The sequence below is a fragment of the Dipodomys merriami genome, unplaced genomic scaffold (assembly GCF_024711535.1).
Source record: "Dipodomys merriami isolate MVZ:Mamm:240054 unplaced genomic scaffold, mDipMer1.0.p SCAF_90, whole genome shotgun sequence".
Taxonomy (NCBI): domain Eukaryota; kingdom Metazoa; phylum Chordata; class Mammalia; order Rodentia; family Heteromyidae; genus Dipodomys; species Dipodomys merriami.
Window position 1 is genome coordinate 2,639,663 of NW_027206513.1, and position 17,176 is coordinate 2,656,838.

Sequence of the window (17,176 nt, forward strand, 5' to 3'; positions counted from 1 at the left end):
AAGCCAGCAATTCCATAATAACAGACTCTAAGATAATGAAATAATCTCAGAAAAAAGAATGATTACAATTAAAGAGATAAGAATAAGCACCTGAGTGTTTAAGATAAGATAAACAACCAAATGACACAAAAGACAATGCGGGATATGAAGAACATTCAATAAAATTATAGTAATTTGAAAATTTTAGAATTCTGGAAATGAAAATTTCAAAAAGCCAAATTTTTAAAAGTTGAAAACTCTCCCAATAGATTAAGTTGAAGAGAGACTATTGGGGCTTGAAGTCAGAATAGATGAAATAGAACTTGCAAATAATTGTAAGAAAAAATAATATCTGTGGATCATGGACAAGCTAAAGGCACATCAAACATGTTCAATACAATAGTAGCAGAAAAGCCTCCAAATCCTCAGAAAAAGATGATCATTCAGGTAAAGGACAGAAAAGATCAGAAAAGAAACCCTCCTCATCATATTGCAGTTAAAATATTAGGTATACAGAACAAGGAAAATATTGAAAGCTGCAAGAGGGAAGCAACAAGTCAACCTACCAGAATAACAGCAGATTTCTCAATAGAAGCTCTAAAAGGAATAAGACATGGAATGATGTATTTCAAATCCTGAAAGAAAATGATTGCAAAACTGTCATTTATAATTGAAGGAGAAATAAAAACTATCCCTAATAAACAAAAACTGAGGGAATTCATGACCATTAAGCTAGCACTTCAGGAGATACATAAAGGATTCCTAGCCAGAGGAGGGGCAAATGAACACAATAATGTAAATGTAGGAAAGAATAAATCTCACTGGTCAAGAAGATAAGCAAATGAGGATTAAAAAAAAATCACACATTTCAGAAACAAAGTGACAAGAATTACTACTGGCCTTTCAATAATAACTTGGAATGTTAATGGTTTCAGTGATCTAATCACAATATCCAAGTTGGTGGATTAAAAAACAAATATCCAAGAAATGCAACTTGGTGGCAAAAACAAACAAATAAATGACAAAGGGAACAACCCTTTATCATCAAAATGATACTGTAATTGAAATGATATTATAATTTTAATCCATCAGAAAGATACTATAATTCTAAACATATATGCATTGAAGTCAGTATACATAATAAAAGCAAAGACTGGCTCCATCACAAAGATAATTAGTGACTTTAATACTAACCAACATACCAAAAAATCAATGAAGAAACTTCAGAATTAAACAACACTATAGATCAAATGGAGTTAACAGACATCTAAAGAATATTTGAAGCTGGGTGCCAGTGGCTCACACCTGTAATCCTAGCTACTCAGGAGAATGAGATCTGAGAATCATGGTTCAAAGCAAGCCCTGGCAGGAAAATCCATGAGATGCTTATCCCCAATTAACCACTAAAAAACCAGAAGTGGCGCTGTGGCTCAAGTGGTAGAGTACTCACCTTGAGCCGAAGATCTCAGGGACAGTGCCCAGGCCCAGAGTTCAAGCTCCACAACTGACAAAAAAAAAAAAAAAAGAATATTTGACCCAACAGCCACAAAACACATTCATAGCAGTACATAGAATTTTCTCCAAAATAGATCATATGTACATGTAGAAGAATAAAAATGGATTTTTACCCTAAACAAAAATGAACTCAAAGGGTTGGAGGTGTTACTCAAGTGGTAGAGAACCTGTCTAGCAAGCATGAGGCCCTAACTCCAAACTCCAGTACTGCCAAAAAAATTGTAGAATCCTGGCTCCTACAAATATATTTCTTGCAAATATATCCACTGACTCAGATAAAAAGGGCAAGGAATCTTTATTAGCTGTATGGTGACTTCACCCTACTTTTCAGGTAGTAAAGCATAGCAATCAAGCTCTCTCACAGCATGGCTTATATAGGGAAGAAGCCAATGAGCAGGTGGCAGTATATGTGACAGAGCCACACATAGGTAGCAATGTATGTGACAAAAACAGTCAATAATCACAAATAGCAATTTCCAGTAAACAAGGCAATAAGTCAGAAAGGAAGACAACATTCTGGATTTTTCCTTTGTTAGGAGTTTAACTTATGTTTACCAAAACACATCCCAAGTTTCCTATTTACACACACAAAAAAATACATTTCAAACACATTTCACACATCTTAAGCTTCTTGTTTACTAACTCTAAGGCCAAAGCACCTTCCTGGTTTCTGGGCATTTCCTGAATTCTGTTATTTACCACATTTCAGTAAGTTGATATTTAAGTTGTTTAACCTGGAGTTTCTCTCTACAAAGAAGGTCTGCCTCAAATGCTATGTCCTATTTTTAATAATCAATAATTTTGTTCTGTCTTATTTTGCACTTTAGAAAATAAAGGAATGAGCTGGGCGCCCGTAGCTCACACCTATAATCCTAGCTACCAAGTAGGCTGAGATCTGAGGATCATGGTTCAAAGCCAACCCAGGCAGGAAAGTCTGTGAGACTCTTATTTCCAATAAACCACCAGAAAACTGGAAGTGGCGCTGTGGCTCAAGTGGTAGAATGCTAGCCTTGAGCTGAAGAGCTGAGGGACAGTGCCCAGTCCCAGAGTTCAAGCTCCACGACCAACAAAAAATAAAATAAAAATAAAATAAAGGAATGATGCTGGTATATAACAGAGATATCTTCACGGCCATATATATTACATCAATGTTCACAACAGCCAACTCATGAAATCAGTATACATGCCATTACTGGATGAATGCATTTAAAAATTTAGCTAGACTCTGGAAATTCACACCTGTAATTCTAGCCACTCAAACTGAGATCAGAGGACTAAGGTTTAAAGCCAGCTCCAGAAGACCAGTCTTTGAGACTCCATCTCCAATTAAACAGCAAAATTCTGGACTGAAAGCAGGGCACCAGTAGCTCATGCCTATAATCCTAGTTTGAAGTCAGTGCAGGCAGAAAAGTGTGAAACTTTTATCTCTGATTAAACACACACACACATGCACACGCACACGTGCACACACACACACACAATTCCCAAAGTGGAGCTGTGGCTCAAGTGGTGAAGTGCTAGCCTTGAGCAAAAAAAAGCTCAAGGAAGCTGGGTGCCAGTGGCTCACGCCTGTAATCCTAGCTACTCAGGGGGCTAGATCTGAGGATTGCAGTTCAAAGCCAGCCCAGGCAGGAAAGTCCATGAGACTCTCATCTCTAATAAACCACCAGAAAACTGGAAGTTGTGCTGTCGCTCAAGTGGTAGAGCATTAGACTTGAGCTGAAGAGTTGAAGGATAGCACCCAGGCCCAGAGTTCAAGCCCCATGACCGACAAAAGCAAAACAAAACAAAAGCTCAGGGACAGCACCCAGGCACTGAGTTCAAGACTCAGGCCTAGAAAAAATTCTGGACTGGAGGTATGGCTCAAGTGGTAAAATACCATCTTTGAGCAAGCAAGCTCAGACCAGTCATGTCAAGCTGTTTTCTGAGGGAAGTTCATAGAAGACTGAGGAAGACTCCCCCCCCCCCTCTCTCTAGCTGGGACCAGGTGGACAGGCAGTACCAGAAATCTGGGAGACTGAAGCAGCCCAAGCTTTCATCCAGTGTATTTCTTTATAGTTTTTGCACAGGAAAGGGCAAAGAAAGGTCAAGATGTGCATGTTAAACAGCATTCAGCAGGCGCCAGCAGCTTTAATCATATGGAAAACAGAAGGCCTCCAGTTAAAGATAGCTGAGCTCAATATCTAGTTTAATTAAGATGAGAGAAACATCCTGGTCAATCAGCTGTTGCTGCTTCAGGAGATGGACAGAGGTGAGAAGGCTCAGGACTGTTGTCCTGAGGGCTGTCTGGCTTCCAACATTGTTGAGCAAGCCCTGAGTTTAAGCCACAGTACTGACACTTAAAATATTATAGCATATTATACAGATGGAGTATTATTCAGCCGTAAAGAAGAATGAAATTATGTCATTTGCAGGGAAGTGGATGGAATTGGAGATTATCATGTTAAGGGAATAAGCCAGACTCAAAAGATGATCACATGTTTTCTCTCATATGTGAAACTGAAACCTAAAAATATGACATAAATATAAAAGCTGGGCTGTTTGAGGGGAGAACCTGTGGGAGGAGAGAAAACAAAAGAAGAGGGAATATGATGTATGTATGAAAGTAGAATAATGAAGCCTATTAAGATTACAGAAAGAGGGTGGGTAAGGCATATATAAGGAAGGGGGTGAATATGATACAGTACATCCTATGCATGTTTAGAAGAATCACAATGAAACTCCTTTGTATAATGAACATACTCTACGTGAAAACCCTAAAACCTTCTTTCAGAGTAATTATTTTCATGTGTAGGTATCCTACCCAACTAACACAAATTCCAGGACCATTGACATAAAGATATGATTTTAGATCTGATTTCAAACCCAGAACGGCTAGCCCTTGATGGGGAACCTAGAGGGGGGTCCCCAAGACCCAGCCTGTGTCGCATTCTTGAGGGCACAGCAAAAGGTTGGGCTATTGAGACCAAATTTCTAGCCTATAAGGCATTTGGACTTGAGTAGGACAATATCTGAAAAGCAAAGGAGACATCTCAAGGGAGTGTCCCAGCTCACCTGTGACTGGCGGCACCCCACTGTAACCAGAAACTTGGTCAGGGAATCTGGGGAGGACATGGGGTGTGGTCCCATAGGACATAGGGGGTAGAGTCTCATAAGACATGGAAGGTTTGGCCACGTAGACCTAAAAGGGGAGGTGTCTGGTGAGTGTTCAGAGGTTAGGGATGGAAGGTGCCCCTCTCCATCCCCAGTGCCTCTTCCAGAGTCAGGGTCAGAGTCCTCAATTTAGGCAATCCCAAAATGGGAAATGACTGGCCAAGGAGGCCTAGGAACCCGGTGGCATGGGGCCAGATCTACACAGACAAACTGCAGAGGGCTTGTAGAACAGTCAGTCACTTACCAGACGTAGAGAGGAGATGGTATGGTAGATGCATAGCCAGCAATAGTAAAGGCAAGAAGTCCAAGGTGGGGTTCCTCCAGCTTCCAGCACTTTTGTCTGAGGAGGGAAAGTCAAGGAGGAGTATTAACTCTCAGAGAAAAAGAGGAAGGAATCTAATGACTCCTGACTCTGTGTTCTCCTGGATTCTGTGCGCCAGATGTAAGGGTTGCCAAAAGGAAACTCCCATGTGGTACAGAAGTACTCAGGGACAGTGCCCACACCTTGAGTTCAAATCCTGTGACTGACCAGCACCTAGACCCCGGAGACCTAGCCAGTCCGAAGAACAAGGGACCATGGAGAGGAGTAAGAAGAGATGATGTCACATCCTAAATGGAACCATTTTGTGCCTGCCCTTTCAAAATTAACCAGAGTTGGGAGATCAAGAGAAATGGTCAAAATTAACCAGAGTTGGGAGATCAAGAGAAATGGTTAATGAGCATGCTTAATGTTCATACCTGCCTCTTAACTCAACAGGAACTTAAAATGAGCCTTAGACTCAGGACGGTTAGCCTTGGAAGCTTCCTGGATCTCCTATCCATATTCTGTAATCCAGACATCTACCAAGACTTCCTGTTGGGTCCCTTAACCAGTTCAATCCAGCCACAGCCTCTGACTGATTTTTATTTTATTTGCCAGACTTGGGGCTTGAACTCGGGGCCTGCGCTCTGTTCCTGAGCCTCTCCTGTGTCCAAGCTAGCATTCTACCACTTGAGCCACAGTGCCACTTCCCACTTTTTCTGTTTATATGGTACTGAGGAATTGAATGTACAGGCTTCATGCATGTGAGGCAAGCACTCTACCTCTGACAGATTATTCTTTTTTTTGGGGGGGGGGTTCCAGTCATGGGGCCTGAACTCTGGGCCTGGGCACTATCCCTCAGCTCTTCAGCTCAAGGCTAGCACTCTACCACCTGAGCCACAGTGCCATTTCCGGCTTTTTTTCTTTTTGCTTATGTGGTGCTGAGGAATCGAACCCAGGGCCTCAGGCATGCAAGGCAAGCGCTCTACCACTGAGCCACCTTCCCAGCCCTGACAGATTATTCTTAACCAGTCTACCACGCTCTCTCTCCCCTAGTTACCAGATGTTTGAAGTAGCTAGGGACATTTTCCAGCTTCTTACCAGAATGGCAATCGATCTTCCCTTTCAGCTCCGCAAACTTGGAAGCAATGTGACAGTGTGACAATCCAACCCAGGGACCTATTGATTTGGCCTGGATAGTTCAGGATAATCACCTGAGCAGTGAAGCCAGCTGCTTGTTTGGTTGGATCATTCTTGCTGTCACCAGCAACATTGCTACAGCAAACATGCCCTTGACATTGAATCCCACATTGTCTCCTGGAAGAGCTTCACTCAAAGCTTCATGATGCATTTCCACACAATTCACTTCGTTGTGACATTGGCAGGAGCAAAGGTGACCACCAAGCCAGGTTTGGGAACACCAGTCTTCCCTTGGCCCACACGGGTGGTTCCAATACCACCAATTTTGTAAGCATCCTGAAGGGGCAGGTACAAAGGCTTGTCAGTGGGACGAGTTGGTGGCAGGATGCAAACCAAAGCCTCTAGCAAGGTGGTTCCACTGGCACTGCCAGTGGAACCAAGGCATATTGGAACTTGGCTCCCGTATATTGTCACCATTGCAACCAGAAATTTGCACAAATGCTACTGTGTCAGGGTTGTAGCCAATTTTCTTATTGTAGGTGCTGATTTCCTTAGTGATTTCCTTGTATCTCCTCTGGCTGTATAGTAGTTCAGTGGAATCCATTTTGTTAACATTGACCATGAGCTGTTTCATACTCAGTGTGTAAAACAGAAGGCCATGCTCACCGGTTTGCCCATTCTTGGAGATATGAACTTCACATTCACCAACACCAGGAGCAACAATCAGAACAGCACAGCCTGCTTGGGATGTGCTAGTCATCATGTTCTTGATAAAGTCTCTGTGTGTCCTGGGACATCAACAATGATCATACATACTTGCTGGTCTCAGATTTCCACAAGGAGATGTCAATGGTGATAACCACGCTCACACTCAGCTTTCAGTTTATCTGAGACTCAGGCTTGTCTCAAACTCATGATACTGCCTCATCCTCCTCATTGATAACTGATGTGCATCACCATGGCCTGCTTTTTCTGTTTATGTGGTACTGAGGAATTAAACCCAGCCCTTCACACATGCCAAGTAAGCATTCTACCACTAAGCCACATTCCAAGGCCTCTTATATCCTCTGTGGGAGGTGCAGGGGTGGAGGAAGTTCATATCTCCATTTCAATGACTGACCTCTCTCAGATTGAGAAGTGACAGGAATCATACTCCCAACACCCTTAATAATTATAGCAAAGAGTTTAAATACCTCATTCAGGTCTATGACCTCACTTGGCATGACTTATATGCAATCCTGTCCTCCACCCTTACCCCTACCCCCCCCCACCCCCAGGAAAAGGAAAGGTTTGAGTTGCAGCCCAGGCACATGCCAATGAAACCCATTACCTAGACAATACCTTCTCAGTAAGGGTGACAGCTGTGCCCAGGGAAGAGTCCCATTGGGATTACCAAAACCATGTTCCAGAGGGGAAACAAAAATAGGATGGTAAGCTGCTGGTGGTGCCTGCAGAAGGCAGCCTGCCTTGTGATCAGCCATAATAAACTAGAGGAAGTTACCCAGAAACCATTAAACCCCGCCGCATTTCTTGATGGCCTCATGGTGGCACTCCAGCGTTATGCTAAGCTGATCCCAGAATCAAAGGAAGGTATAGTGGTCCTTTAATACACATTTTATCTCTCAGTCAGCACCTGATGTGTGTGTGTGTGTGTGTGTGTGTGTGTGTGTGTGTGTGTGTGTGTGTGTGTGTGTGTGTTGAAAAAGGCTGAGGATGGCTCTCAAACCCTCCAACGAGATCTGGCGAGCATGGCTTTTAAGGTTTTCAACAACCAGAAGGAACAGAAAAATGTCACTAAGGCTGCCCATGATAGGGGAAAAAAAAAAAAAAAAGCCTGCTTCTGGCTGCTACCCTCCAGGCTCCTCAAAGAAGAGGCACCCAACACACACCACCCAAATCATGCTTTAAGTGTGGCAAGAAAAGCTACTAGGCAAGAGCTTGCCCTACTCCATGACCACTGCCTGGACACTGGGGAGTTAACTGTCTCTCCTTGTCTCTATAAGGTGGGCCAGACCCTCCAGCATGCTACCGCACCCCCCCCCCACACACACACAGGGAGGAGCCCAACTTATCCAAGATACTTGGCTTGGCAATGGAAGACTGATGGTACCCAGGGCTACTGGATCCCACAAACATCACAATGGAGGAGCCCAGCGTATCTCTTCAGGCTGCGGACAAACTACTTGTATCCTTTCTTTTGGATATGGGCACCATTCTGGCCTGTCTTTTCCCTCCCAGATCATGGTGGGTGCAGACAGGCTTCCTACTTGCTCTGCAACTAACAGACTGGTCCCACGAGGAATAGGTATTTTTGCCTTTTCACATTCCTTTCTCATCTTATCCCCCTATCCCATACCCCTTCTAGGGAGGGATTTACTCTCTAAATTCCCATGTCTCCTTCAACTCATCAAGGCCCCTTTCCTTCTCCCCCAGTTTTGGTGGGAATCAAGTCTTTCTCAAGACCCTTAATCTTTTTTTTGGGGGGGGGTCAGTTGTGGGGCTTGAATTCTGGGCCTGGGCGCTGTCCCTCAGCCCTTCAGCTCAAGGCTAGCACTCTACCACTTGAGCCACAGTGCCACTTCTGGCTTTTTCTGCTTATGTGGTACTGAGGAATCGAACCCAGGGCCTCATGTATGCAAGGCAAGCACTCTACCACTGAGCCACCTTCCCAGCCCTCAAGACTCTTAATCTGCCTGGTTATATCCTTAGTGGACTTAGTGGACAGGCTCTTATCAGGTCCTGCTGACCACTCCCACTGCAGTTAAGCTTGGACAGCCACAGTGGTTTCTTCTGTCAAGAGTAGAAAAGGGGCTGGGTGCTGGTGGCTCACGCCTATAATCCTAGCTACTCAGGAAGCTGAGATCTGAGGATCACAGTTCAAAGCCAGCCCAGGCAGGAAAGTCCATGAGACTCTTATCTCCAATTAACCACCAGAAAACTGGAAGTGCTACTGTGGTTCAAGAGGTAGACAGTTTGCCTTGAGTTGAAGAGTGCAAGGACAATGCCCAAGCCCAGAGTTCAAGCCCCATGACCGACAAAAAAAAAAAAAAGAGTAAAAAAGCGGGGCTGGGAATGTGGCTTAATGGTAGAGTGCTTGCTTAGCATGCATGAAGCCCTGGGGATGATTCCTCAGTACCACATACACAGAAAAAGTCTGAAGTAGCACTGTGGCTCAAGTGCTAGAGTGCTAGCCTTGAGCAAAAGAAGTTCAGGAACAGAGTACAGGTCCTGAGTTCAAGACCCAGGACTGGCAAAAGAAAAAAAAAAAGAGTAAAAAGGCTTCTGCTCCTGCCCTTTCTATACCGATGATGCTCCAAGGTACACCTGCTCTTCTTTCCCACCTCACAAGCCCCTGCCTGGTAAGACTTCTTTCAGATTTCATCTAAAGACACATGTGCATATTCACCACCAAGGAACTGTTACCACTGCCTTCTCCTGGACCGGAGAACATCTCTGCCTTCTACCCCTAATGTTGACGCCCCTTGTCAGCAGAAGTAACCAGAAAGAGTTGGCACCTCTTTATAACTATCAAAAGGTCTGCCCGGGAGAAATGTCCCTTTCCTTGGCTCTCTCCCCATGCACCTTACAAGTCCCCACCCAGCACCTGTAACCTAGGCAACTGGCATGCCTGGGGCAGTGGGAGGACCCCAGGCTCTGAGGTTATTTCCCAGCCTTTGAGGTCATTCTCTGCTTTCACTGTGGCCACATTCCCTCCCCTGTCCTCCCCTATATAATCTCTCTCCTCCTTCCATAATCCCTCTTGCTCTGCCCTACTTCGTCTAGTGCTGCTGGCAGTTTACTCTCTCCTGCTCTCAATAAACTCTCTTCCCTTGAACCATGTAGGAGTTTCCTTACGGCAACCCTTACAGTGACCATGTGTTTGAGTGAGTTTCTGGGGGAAGCCTTTCAGTTATGTGTTGGATAAATATCTTGAAGCATTCTGACTTTGATTTTCCCAACCATAAATGGGAGTACTCACAGGGCCCCTTCACCAGCTTGTCAGGAGGACTATGAAAACACCTGTGCATAGCAAAGGGGTGGGGCTGTGAGAGGCGGTCCTGTAGTGTTGCTCCCTTATTCTACTGCCTGCAGGAAGGACCATCAGTCAGTATGGCCCATGTCCCTTTAACTGAGCATCTCCTTTATGCCAAACATCATGCTAGCACTTGCTATTTTGAAATCTCATTGTAATGGCTAAATACTTTTGTTTCAGTGTATAAATGAGGGAAAGTTGAGCTGCAAATGAGGGTAGGAGAGCTGAAGGTAGCACAGGTGGTAGCACAGGTAGGCTAATGTTTGGCCCAGGCTTGTCTGACTTCCCAAGCTATGTGAGTAACAACATATACCACCTTGTTCTTTCCGGAGGCCTTCGGACTTCCATGAGAAATATCACATATGGAGTTTCAGTTTCTCTCCCTTTGGCAGATAGTAACTGATGTGTAATCTTTAATTATGTCAGAGTGAAATCTACTTTTCTCGAGGCCTCATCTGATACAGTTGGAAAAGGTTTTCTGGGGGTGAGGGGAGGGGCAGTTTCTTCTGGTTGTCCTGACATCATTCATGAGCAGACAATCTCTTCAGTGTTCAATGAAAGGCTGCATAGCTTTGTTGGTTAAAGCTAAGATATACTGTGAAACCATAATGTAGTCCCTGGCTCAGGGCCATGCTTGACGTTGGCACTGGGTAAATATTTGTGTAATGAATGAATTGAATGAAGTCACTGCCCTCCTGCAGAGTGATTCCCCCTTGTTCCTCCCCCTCCCTACTTTTCCTGGGTCAGGCTAACATTCTGGGCTTTGTTCCTGGGACCCTTGGTAGGTGCTTCATTTAGGGGCACAGCTTGATGTAGGGCACAGGAATGGAACTGACAGGAAGATTACACCATAGGTGAATCAAGAAGCCCATGAACCAAAAGAGCAAGCAACATGGTGTGGGGAACCCCAAGGGGCCCGTAGGAACCCCAGAGGATAATCCTGGTAATACTGTTTCAGACTGAATGTTGCCTTTGCTTGGGTGTTCAGCCTAGATTTCTGTAGCAAATCTTCCCCTCTGGCTTTGCATTCCCACATTATAGGAAGAATGGACTACATCAGAGCACCCATCCTGGATGCCACAGGTCGCCCTGCCTGAAACCTTCACAGCTATGTTTTTTTAGATGTGCTGATCCCATCAAGCCAATCCCCCAATGCTCCAGACATTCTTCTGGAAACTGGAGAGGAAAAAGAAGGAACAAAGTTGCTGATAGGCCCATTCAAAGGTGAAGTTTCAGAGTCCTAGTTGTGGAGCTCCCAGCTTATTTTCACAGGCTGTCTGCGTTCTGGCAGCCTTGGCACGTCCCAGGCTGTGGAGGGGCTGCTCCAGTTCCTGCAGATCCAGGGTAGTTGAGGACAGAGAGAAAGAGAGAAGGGGTCAGGTCTTGGAGGTTAATTCAGACCAGACACGAGCACTGAACAGAGGCAGCAGCCATAGGGAAAAGGTAATAAATGGAAATTAGTAAATGAGAATGAGAACAAAAATCCATGTTCAAACACTTGAAAAATGAAAGGGATGGGTGGAGATCAGGAGAAAGAACGGGAATAAAAGGCAGGGAAGGGATGCCCATTTTCCTGTAAATAAAACGCTTAAACTTGTAAGACTGTGGACACATGTAGCATCCTAACAGTGAAAGGGAGACAGAATCAAATGGTCTGCCCTGGAAGCAAAACCTTCTGAGAGAAGGTTTTGAAATTTCCAGTCTTGGCCAGTCCCTTCACCATATTTTGCTCCCCCCCCCCCCGCCATTCCCCCCCACTTGCTTTCTGGGAAATCAGGAGTGTCTTCCATCTTTGTGAGTCTGAGGATGGGCTGGAGGAGAGAAGGTTTTCTCACATCTGCTCATTGTCCACTTCCCAGCATGCAACTAGAACCCAGCTGAGAGCACTTGGCCTTCCAGAGAAGCCACATAGCCAAAAGGTGAGGTAAAGCACAGACTAAACAGCCATACCAAATAGAATGAAACCTTTCATTCACAGGAGGAGACCAGGGCCAGGGAATAGGTCCTGGGCTTTTGGCATAGACAACAAATAATGTGGGAGATGGAGGCAGAAACTCACCATCTCAGCCAGCCATTGAGGTTCATGTTTGTAATCCTAGCTTTCAGGATACTGTGCAAAAGAATGGCAGTGTGAGGCCAACCTAGGCTATACAGCAAGCCCCTGTCTCAAAACAAACAGACCTTCAACAACAAAAAGAAAACTGCCACCCACTGTCCCATCCTTTCTACCTGGATAGGGACAAGCAGTGTTGTGATTACGTCTCCCTTTATGACATTCAACTAGGAATACAAAACAGGAGGAGTGGGTCTTCCCCTCCCCCTGATCAGACAGGATCAAGGGAGAAATCAGTAGGCTTTCCTAGGAACCCAACCCTTGAGTGACCAGCCTGCACCATGACCTATGCTTTCCAGGGGACTACCTGGCACCCCAACAACCCCAGTTCATATATTGAAAACCTAACCCCTAAGGCAATGGTGTGAGAGTGTGGTCTCTGGAAGATTATTAGGTCATGAAGGTTGTTTTCTCAAAAGATCCACCCAGAGAGCTTGTCTACCTGCCCACCATAGAAGTTTGAAAGAAGCTGACATCACTGTCCATGGACCAGGAAATTGGCTCTTACCAATAAATTTAGTGTCTGGCGTCTTGGTCTGGGACTTTTGGCTTCCAGACTTGTGATGAATACAATTGTTATAATTATAATTCTATCGTTTGTAAGCCAGCCAGGCTATGGTACTTCCAATGGAAAGCAGCTTCTCAATCTAGTCTGTAGTCTTCTGAACTCTGCTTTGTGGTCTGAGTGAGTATCCATGGAGTGAAATGTGAATGAGCCCCAAAGTAGATTTGGGGATTGACAGGACTCAGTGTGTACAGGGACATGGGCAGCATTGCCTTCAGAAAACTTGCTTCCGGTAGAAGTTAAATTGTATTCTCCAAGAGGTTTGGTGTTAGACATCTGGTTCTTGGGCAGCCCCTGGGTGCAGGAATGCATCTGGTCTTTCCTTGCAGCATTTCCTGATGCTATTAGCAAGGTTCTACAACCCAGCATGGGTTGAAAATTGATTTTCATATTCCTTTTGAGAAGACACTGTTAGGAGGAGAACACTGTGCCTGTGTGCTTTGTGCTTTGTGTGTGTGTGTGTGTGTGTGTGTGTGTTTGTGTGTGAGTTGTGGGGCCTGAACTCTGGGCCTGGGCGCTGTCCCTCAGCTCTTCAGCTCAAGGCTAACGCTCTACCACTTGAGCCAGGCCTTTTCTGCTTATGTGGTGCTGAGGAATCGAACCCAGGGCCTCATGCATATGAGGCAAGCACTCTACCACTGAGCCACCTTCCCAGCCCCCCCCCCGTGTGTGCTCTTAATACCCATCCCAACACACACACACACACACACACACACACACACACACACACACACACACACACACACACACACACACACACACAACTTTTAAAAGACCAGCTTCCTCCCATGGAGAACTTAGTCTAAACCATTAAATCATGCCAAGCTTAGGAAACCATCTCCTGGCCACACGGACCATGTCCATGAATGGAGGACACGTCTTTGTGTAGGCTTTGAAGTAGGACAGACTTAGGTTCCCATCTTCCCTCGGTCACTTGTCACTGGTCCACGGGAAGCTAGTGGCCCCTGGTGGGAAATGAGGGCAGTAGACAAATGGAGCAGGCAGCATGGACTCCAGGTCACCGGCATCTCTCCGGGGCACCGGCCTCCCTGCCCCTGCCAGGGCCTTGAGGATGCCCGCGCCGGTCCCGGTCCTCGTGGTCGTGGTCGGCGTGGCGCCGGCCTCCTCCGGGAGCGGGTTGGGCGCGCTCCCGGGCGCATTCCTAGCTGGGCAGCCCCTCCTTCCCCGGCCTTGGCCCAGGGGCTGGCGCCTCCCCGCGGGGCCGGACGGCCTCCTGCCGGCGGCGGCCGACTCTGGGAGCCGCGGGGGCTCCGGGGTGGGACTTGACGTGCCGTCGCGCACCTGGCCCCGGACTGTGGCGGGCAGCGCTGCGGGCTGGGCGGCGCCGATCCCCGCGGGCCGGAGGCCGTGCTCTCGGGCGCCTCCTTCCTCCCGGCCCGGCCGGCCGGCGCCCCACACTCGCAGACGCTCCTGCAGCATCGCTGGAACGACTCTGCCAGGAGGACACCCGGAGTGACAAGCCCTTCCCCAGCAGCAAAGCTCCCATGGCAAAGATGGTGCCCGGCTCTTGGAGCGCGCTCCTCCTGCTGGTGCTCCTCGTCTGCTCCAAGTCGTGGGCGGCCCAGGTCAGTGTCCTTGCACCCCTCTCTCTCTCGTCCCACCCGTGAGGGCGGCCACGCCGAGACCCGCAGATCGGGGTCTTGGACTTGGATGGTTGGTTTGGAGGCTTGGTTTGGGGCTCAGCGTTTAAAGAGGAATTATGGTACACGGTCAGAGGCATTGCGGGTGTAGTTGTAGTTGAGAAGTTTGCGCAAAAGCGTGGGCATCGCAAGCAGCGGGAGGAAATCCAGGGAGCGCTGAGACACTGTGTCTTTTGTGGGTCTCCGGAGAGCCCCAGGCCACCTGGTTTAGCTGGAGAGTGTCCCTGCCCTCCAACCTCCAGCCAGCATTTACATTTCTAAGCGACATATTCTTAATCACACTTCGAACACCCACAGAACTTCTCAGCAGCTGCTAGCATTTCCCGGGTACAGGGGTTTGGGAGAATTGATTTTGAGGCAGCCTCATCCTGAACCTGGAAAACTCACCCAGACAAGCAGCTTGTTGTCTGTCTTTCTTTTCCCTTCTCTTTTTACTATTCATATGTGTTCAAATCTTCATTTACTTGGTCAGATTCATTTGTTCACAAGCCATTAAGAATTGATTTAACGGGCTGGGAATGTAGCTTAGTGGTAGAGTGCTTCCTTAGCATGCATGAAGCCCTGGGTTCGATTCCTCAATACCACATACACAGAAAAGGCCTGAAGTGGCACTGTGGCACAAGTGGTAGAGTGCTAGCCTTAAGCACAGAGAGGCTCAGGGACAGTGCTCAGGCCCTGAGTTCAAGCCCCAGGACTGGCGCGCGGGCTCGCAAACACACACATACACACACAGACACAGACACACACACACACTTGTTAAGTCCATCACACTTGACAGTGAGGAACTCCTCTCCTTGAAGTCTTCCCCACCCCAACTACCCCAACAGACCCCCCAGCTACCCCAACAATGCCAGCATGAGTGTCTCCTGTGTGTTAGAACTCTTTTTTTTTTTTTTTGGGTCCGATCGTGGGGCCTGAACTCGGCCTGGGTGCTGTCCCTCAGCTCTTCAGCTCAAGGCTAGCACTCTACCACTTGAGCCACAGCGCCACTTCCGGCTTTTTTCTTTTTGCTTATGTGGTGCTGAGGAATCGAACCCAGGGCCTCAGGCATGCAAGGCAAGCGCTCTACCACTGAGCCACCTTCCCAGCCCAGTATGTTAGAACTCTTGATAGGTCTTCCAGGTGCTTGTTTCTCAGAACAAGGAAGTGGGAAGGGGGGGTGTTGTCGCCCCCATTGTGTCGGTGGGAGGGTTGAAATCCAGAGAGAGTGACTTTCTAAGGCCATACAGCCAAGAAGGAATGGTATAAATGTCATAGTCTTCTGTTGAGCTCCTGTCTGCAGGCATCTGTTTATACTGGGCCAGGCATGATTGCCTTAGGTCTCCTAGAAGCCATCTCAGAGCAGGAAGGGATTCCAGCCGGAGAACTTTCTTCAGACCAATGATGATCATAATTCAGAAGGTGAGAAATGAGAATTACAGGAAGCCACCAAGCAAACGGTGACAGAAGCCCAGTTTGGAGCCATAATGAACATACCCTCCAGGGCGGTGAGAACTCCCACCAATTTTGCAGATAATGCAAGCATCAATGGGAGAAGTATTTTACACAGAAGGTACTTCCCCAAGCCAGCTCCCTGTTCTGGCTGTGGAGGAACAGGGCAGACATATGCTCAGAGAAGCTCAGGAATGTGGCCCTTGCCATCACTTGATCTTAGCTGCTCAGACCCTCTGGAATAGGGCAGGTGCCTGTCACCTAAGGTTGCTCAGAAAACAGTTGAGATAAGGAGAGTTGCATGCATGTTCTGCAGAGGCAGAAGTGAGTGCTCCCCAGCTCTGCTTCCAGGAGATCAGGATCTAATCCCTGGCCCCCTGCATCCAGGCTTCTCAGACTCCTTACCTGGAAACCTTGCTTTCCTTATCTGCAAAGCTCCTATCGCGGGTAAAGGAAAAGGGAACAAAATGCTGGGTGCCTGTAGTTCATACCTGCACAAGAAGCTAAGATCTGAGGATCACACTTTGAGTTCCAATCCCATGTGCGTGTGTGTGCAAAAAGGATTGTCTCTAGACGGTCATTTCAAAATTAAAATGAAACTGTCCTTACACAGCCCTAGGTGATGGGGCTCCCAGATTCCTACTCCACTCCAGCCCCAGTCTGGGGGGGCCCTAAGGCCTTCACATTTGTGGCACAAATCTTCCCAGTTCCTCATCTTTGAGTTGGCTGCTCAGATAAGTATTTCTCTTCAAGGGCCTTTGACACCCCCCCCCCCACTCTAAACAGGTCCCCTCCCTGCCCCTGTTTTTCCTCTTGTGCTCTGATGGACCCTGGCATGGGATTGACCGTTACTTGTAGGGCCAGGCAGTCTCTGGGCAGATTTTGGCTGTACATTATTTCACCTGAGGGGCTTCCAGAAGTCTGGTGCCAGCCTCACCCCAGACACTCTGATTCAGTTGGCTGGGACATCATGTTGTTGAAAACTGCCCCTTACTGAGTCTAACAAAGAAGGTGCCCAAGACCCAGGGCAATTCTAACTTTGGGAGTTACTCATTGAGGATGAGGACAGGACTGAGGGTAGAGGAGTTCTGGGAGGATGCAGGCTTAGAATCATGAAAAGCATGTATGTGTAACAGGATGTATATACATGTGAATGTCTGTGGTATTGTGTGTTATAGTATGTGCACACATGTGAATGCCTGCATGTTGTGTGTTACAGGGTGGATGCATGTGTGAGTTCCGTGTGTTGTGTGCATTCTAGTATATGTGAGTGTGTTGCATGCAT

The 17,176-nt window shown here is 46.9% G+C and overlaps 1 pseudogene; it reads right to left on the minus strand.

The window, feature by feature from the left end:
• Window positions 1-3,956: 3,956 nt before the first annotated feature.
• LOC138821198 (elongation factor 1-alpha 1-like) lies at window positions 3,957-7,311 on the minus strand (annotated as a pseudogene).
• Between the last annotated feature and the right edge of the window lie 9,865 nt (window positions 7,312-17,176).